A 6782-nucleotide genomic window follows, 5' to 3' on the forward strand; every position below is an offset into this window, starting at 1 on the left:
GCCTGTTCTGCAGTGTGGTCCCCACACTGCCTCGCTGCTCTGCCACACCAGCCTGGCCACACACTAACCCCTCAGTTTATAAAGGTACCCACCTGTTTGAGTTTAAAAATTGATTTGCACAAAAGAAATTTAAAAACTATATATACAACAAATTTGTTTTTAGAAATATAAAAATAATATCTGTCACTCCTGTCATGCTGACACTGGACATATATGTACACATGCAGGAGAAAAGGTTCAATTTGCCTCTGACAACAGTAGCTCATATATTTAATATGAGGAACACAAGGAACTGCGTTTTTAGACTGACGGAAGAGATGTGTCTTCAAAATACTTCACATATAAATACTGCAACACTCTCCGCATGTATAGACGCCAGTAATGACAGCTTTTGTTGAACTTGATTAAAAGTATGTCTGTCTAAAACAAGCTACTAAGCACACTAGAAACCCCAACAGTACGAGAATCTACAATCTTAATATAAAGAAAGCCAAAATGTACAAAATACAACTATAAAAGCAAGGAACGATTACAGCCATGCAAGATTTTAAACTAAACAGTGCACAGAAATGTAACTAAAAATAGCAAAGTCATTTTTATCTAACACTTGGAGATCAAAAGGTCAACAGTAATTTCTACCAACACAATGGGTAACAAGGATGTAGAAAAGGAAGGCATGGTCTCTGCTGGTATAAATCAGAGTTGCGAATCCATAGGGCCAAGTCTTCGGTCTCGAACTTCTGGAGAACAACTCTGCCTGCTTAAGAAATCAACTCTTTAGCAGTTGTTTTAATGAAATCCTTTCTTTCAGTTAAATCATAAGCAGGGTAACTTTCATAAACCTCTTTGCAAATCTGCTTCATTGTGACTTCCTCCAGGTTGGCATTTGCCAACAGCTTCTTTTTTAAAAAAACATTTTATTAGGGGCTCATACAACTGTTATCGCAATCCATACACACATCAATTGTGTAAAGCGCATTTGTACATCATTCTCAAAACATTTTCTCTCCACTTAACCCCCCGACATTAGGTCCTCATTTTCCCCCTTCCTCCCCGTTAACCCCCTCCCTCATGAGCTCTTGACAGTTTATAAATTGGTATTTTGTCATATCTTGCCCTGTCCGACGTCTCCCTTCACCCACTTTTCGGTTGTCTGTCCCCCAGGGAGGAGGTCACACATAGTTCCTTGTAATCGGTTCCCTCTTTCCTACCCACTCTCCCTTTACTCTCCCTGTTTCGCCACTCACATCACTGGTCCTGTAGGGCTCATCCACCCTGGATTCCCTGTATTTTCAGTTCCTGTCTGTACCAGTGTACCTCCTCTGGTCTAGCCAGTCTTGCAAGGTCGAATTCGAGTCATGGTAGTGGGAGCGGGGAGGAAACATTTAGGAACTAGAGGAAAGTTGTATTTCTCATCATTGTTACATCGCACCCTGACTGGCTCATCTCCTCCCCGAGACCCCTCTGCAAGGGGATCTCCAGTGGCCTACTCATGGGCTTTGGATCTCCACTCCGCACTCCCCCCATCATTCACTGTAGTAAGATTTTTTGTTCTGATGATGCCTTATACCTGATTCCTTCAACACCTCGTGGTTGCATAGGCTGGGGTGCTTCTTCCATGTGGGCTTTGTTGCTTCTGAGCTTGATGGCCGCTTGATTACCTTCAAGCCTTTAAGACCCCAGACGCTATACTTTTTGATAGCCGGGCACCATCAGCTTTCTTCGCCACATTTGCTTATGCACCCATTTGTCTTCAGTGATCCGTTCGACACCCCGTGATCACACAGGCTGATATGTTGTTCCATGTGGGATTTGTTGCTTCTGAGCTAGATGGCCGCTTGATTACCTTCAAGCTTTTAAGCCTTGACCGTTCCCTTGAACTCTTCATGGGTGGGTGCTATTTTCAATTTCTTAAGTAAAGGTTCGTCATCAGAACTATCGTCAGCCTCACTTTCTTTTTTGGAATTGTTTGATTCTTTTTGGTGGTGCTACTGTCAGCCTTCTTCACATTCGCACTTTTGACGGATTTCTTGCTCTTTTGCAGTGGTTTCGGTTTTTCCTTTTTAGAGGTCTTCTTGGGCGGCTCCTCTTCGCTTTCCTTATCTTCATCATCTGAAGACTCTTCCTGGGTTTTCTTCTCAGCTTCATCACTACTAGATTCATCTGACAAAATCTCGGGACATTTGGTTCGCTTGCCCTTCCTTGCCATTCCGGAACTGCTCCGCTCTGGTTGGCTGCCTTTGCTGGAAGATTTTTTGGACTTGGACAATGGCTTGCCAGTGGGCTTTGGATGAATTAAGAAATTCCAGATCCGCTTCACCAGCTCACTGTTTACACCTGATCTTTCCAAATCCAGAATCTCACAGATGCTCTTTAACATGGCATTTCTGAACTTCTTCAACATTTCTTCCTTCTTTTTATATTGGGCACTTCCTTTTTCAAACGGAAAGCCACTGAACTGACCCACATTCTTCTTTAGTGAGGACACTGTGCCTGGTCTGTTGTAAAGCAGTTTGTGTAGGTTTCTAAGTTCATCCGTTTTCTTCTTACTCAAAAAGAAATGTATCCTTTCAATTTCACAAAGTTTCTGTCACTTGCCTTGTGCAATTGTAAATGGCTCTCTCTGTAAGGAGGACACTTGCATTGTCAACCTCTCTACTTTCTTCTTTTCCCTCTTGCCTTCCACAATGAGATTTTTTTCTTTTTCTTTCTCTTCATCCTCCTCCTCGTCCTTCGCTTCTTCCTCTTCACTGCCCAATCCCGCGCCGGGCATCTCGGGCTCCTTCTTGGACTCGGGCTGGGCGGGCATTCCCTCTCCCTAGGCTCCAGCCGAGGACGACATGCTGCGGTCAGCTGGCCGCGGCCCGGACGCCGCGAGCCTGGCGTGTGAGGCCGAGGGGAGACTCCCGGGCGCCGTGGCAGCGATAGAAGCCAAGGCGAAGGCGCGTGGGACGTTCTCGCGTGTGACGCTCACGCGTGACGCTCACGCCACGCTCTCCACTGCCCAGAATCACACTTTATTCTTTTTGATAGTTGGCCACCATCTGCTTTCTCCACCAAACTTTGCTGTAGCACTCAGATCTGCAGTGATCTCTTCATGAGAGTGAGCATCAAGCAGGGCCATGCCATAAGAACAAATTGTTCTTAGACTGGGGCTGGAATTAAGTGTGAGGTCAAAATTCATTCACAAATCTATGGTTTACATATGTCTCTGGCCTCATTATTGTTATATGCTGGAGACCATTGTCAATCATCCACCCTGGGGCATAAGGTAATTCAATTGATAGTGTCATTGATTTGTCCATTGGTATAGAATCTAACACGCTGTTGAAAAGGAAATTATATAAGTATAAGCCAGCTCTGAACTTCACTACATGAATTGTTATTTTGTGCAGATTAAACTCTTAAGTGACTGGTACTGTTTACACTAACAATGGGGGTTGGTGATAGGGCAAAAGGACCATTCATGCACAGAGTCAAAATCATACTTGTCAGATTAGTATGTGTTATTGTGAAGCACGGAGGACATCAAGACAGTAACTATATGGCAGGCGTGGGCCACTTTTCCTTGAGCACCCTCAAATAGTAATTGAATCCCAATGACTGCCAATTCCATAACCTTGGGATAGCAGTCATCTGTTTCTTCTCACACTAGCAAATTTCATTCTTAAGTCCAAGGGCTACAGGTGAGTTTAAGGTAAAGCCTAGGTCACATAGTGCAGTTTCCACATCAAGTCCTGGTATGGCCTATGCAGGATGTTGTGTGCTGTGAAAGGACAGAGTCTAAAGTCAGTACTTTATAGTACATGGCTTGGGTCACCAAGAGCTGGATAGAAACTAGGTGAAATGTGTCTAATTAGGAACACAGTACTAGGTTTATTCTTCCCTTGGGTTCTTTTTTTTAAAATAAGAGTTTATTATTTTTCCCCTTGGGTTCTATATCAGTTATGCTAGGCAGTTTTTAAAAGATGGTTGGTTACGTCTCCCCATTTTCCCATCAACAGACATGCTCCCCTCCCTGAGTCTTGACCTGACTTTCCAGTACAGTTTGATTATCACTCTTATAGGAGTGTCTGTTGATTGGGGGTGACATAAAATGAATGGCCTTCTCTATTTTTATCTTTTAATTCAAGTTTTTCAATGAACATTTTGAAGACTCTTGCATATCCTGGTAGATTGTTAAAACTGAAGGGTACCTTAGAGATCCAAACTTGTTAGTCACAACCTGACTTTAGGAATATTAGGAAACGTTCTTGCCTAATATCTATCCCAGGACTTTTTAAAATTGCAAAACTGTAGGTAACAAAACATTTACCAATTCAACATTTTTCATGTGTACAATCAGTGATACCAACTATATTAATCATGCTGTACAACAATCACCAATATATATTGTCAAATTTACTATGACGATAAAATAGCACAATGCTTTCTAAATAGTGATTCCCCCTTTCTCCTCTCTGGCAATCACTATTAAACTCTATCCTTTATACATCTTCCCATTCTGGGTTTTTCATATTAGTGAGGCCATACAATGTTTATCCTTTTGCATTGACTTACTTCACTCAGAATAATGTTTTCTCGGTTCATCTATGTTGCAGTATGTATTAAGACTTAATTTCTCTTTGCGGCAGAAATTTTGACTCGGATGAAGTCCAGGCATTGGAACTTTTAAAAAGCTCCCCAGAATTCTTAGAGGTAGTCAGTTTTGAATATCACTAACATAAACCCCTTGCCACTGAATTAATTCTGACTTGTGGTAGCTGCATGGGTTACAGAGTAGAACTGAACTCTGTAAGGGTTCCTTGAATGTATTTGTTATGGAAGCAGATTGCCAGGCCTTTCTTCTGTGATGATGCCGAGTACACTTGGTAACGGAGAGCAACCCATTTGCATCACCCAGGGACCTAAAACAATTAGAATTCACCTGCAGTGAAAAACCTCAACACTCACTGCCATGGAGTCAATTCCAACTCATAGCGACCCTGTGGGAAAGATTGGAACTGGCCCTGTGGGCTTCTAAGGCTGTAAATCAGGATGAGGGGAGAAAGCCACCTCTTTCACCCACCAAGCAGCAAGCAGGTGGTTTCAAATTGCTGACTTGGCCGTTAGCAGTCCAATGCATAACCAGGGCTCCCTCTACAGTTACTGTGCGGTTAAAGGGCCTGCCTAAGGCTATGCACCTAATATGTGGTGGGGTTTACTTCAGGCCTAGTCGTTTTTATATTATCCTATGCTTCTTGTTTTATCACCTGGGCAAATTCTCTCTCCCTTTCTCTCCTTTGTCACTTCTTCTCTGCCCCCTGCCCCCTGCCCCCACTGCCCCTTGACATAATAAGACAGTTTTATTCTGGGAGGGAAATTGTTTTGGCTCCCCAAAGTAAATCAGCTACTTGTTATGAACGAGTATTTTCCTCCAAGGGAAGCATCCCTTCCTTGCCCTACTTCACAGCACCCCAGGGTATCTCACAGAGGAGTTCGACAATAGACATGCTTTGGAGGATAAATAAGGCATTGTATTAAAAGGGCATGACAGCTCTTTGGAAATACAAAGAAAAAACAAGTTTTGGAACCTCCTGAAACTTGTGCACGTGACTTGGTAATGAATTTTGAGGTCATTAGATTTTTCGAATACAAAAGTCAAGTTTAGCTTGCATACTTGTAGGGTTCTGATGAGCTTTAAAAGATTAGTTTTGCAGAGATACTTGTGAGGAATTGTAAGTATACACGAGAAATGAGCAGAATTTTCTTTCTAATAAATCTCCCCCATCTTCTTAAAGTTAAAGAATATTTCAAACATGTAGAAAAGAATAGAAAATAATGTTATAAATAACTGTATACCTACCCTGATCATTGAAAAAGCTTAACATTTTAATATGATTCAACATGATATGACATAACATGGTATATAAAACTTTAAATTATGAAATATTTCAACAATGTAATTCACTTCCATTGAGTTTATTCAAACTCAGCGACCCTATAGAATAGAGTAGAACTACCCCTGTGAGTTTCCAAGAGTATAACTTTTTATGGTAGAGTAGAAAGCATCATCTTTTTCCTGTGGAGAGGCGAGTGGCTTTGAACTGCTGACCTTTCAGTTAGCAGCCCAATGCATAACCAATGATCCCACCAGGGCTCCTATTTATAAGTTCAACAATATTACAAAATATATTATAATGAACCTTCACACACCTTTTAGACATCATGCCATTTAACTTGTAAATATTTTTTTATATGCATCACTAACTGAGGCAATTGTCTTTTTTCATATGACCACCTAACAAAATTAGTGAACTTTTCTTAACATTAACTAATCACCTTTCCCTAATTGTCTCATGTGTGTTTTTGCCCCAGTTTGTTAAATATATCAAACTGACTCAGGGTGGCCCTGTAGAATAGAGTAGAACTACTTCTTTGGGTTTCTGTGATTGCCAGTCTTTACAGGCACAGAGAGTCTGGGTTTTCTCCCAAGGAGCAGACTGTAAATTTGAATTTTTGACATTACAGTTAGAAGCCCAATACATAATCCACTATTACACTGGGACTCCCTGTTCAATAGAGTAACTTTTAAAATAATAGATTGATTTTTCTTGTTGAGAATACACACAGGAGAACATACACAAATCCAACAGTTTGTACAAGTAGAATTCAGTGACAGTGATTACACTATTACACTCTTACTTTTGGAGTTTTTATATTATTCCCCATTAATATACACTTCTTGTCTCTTAAGTTTCCTATTGAATCTTTTGAGCTGCTGTTGTCAATTTGATCTCATG

At 41.3% G+C, this 6782-nt stretch overlaps 1 pseudogene; it reads right to left on the reverse strand.

Moving 5' to 3' along the window:
* Positions 1 to 761: 761 nt before the first annotated feature.
* Positions 762 to 2842, reverse strand: LOC101645115 (annotated as a pseudogene).
* Positions 2843 to 6782: the final 3940 nt, after the last annotated feature.

This window comes from Echinops telfairi, unplaced genomic scaffold, assembly GCF_000313985.2.
Source record: "Echinops telfairi isolate 266 unplaced genomic scaffold, ASM31398v2 ScPeMD7_53;HRSCAF=182, whole genome shotgun sequence".
Lineage (NCBI taxonomy): Eukaryota > Metazoa > Chordata > Mammalia > Afrosoricida > Tenrecidae > Echinops > Echinops telfairi.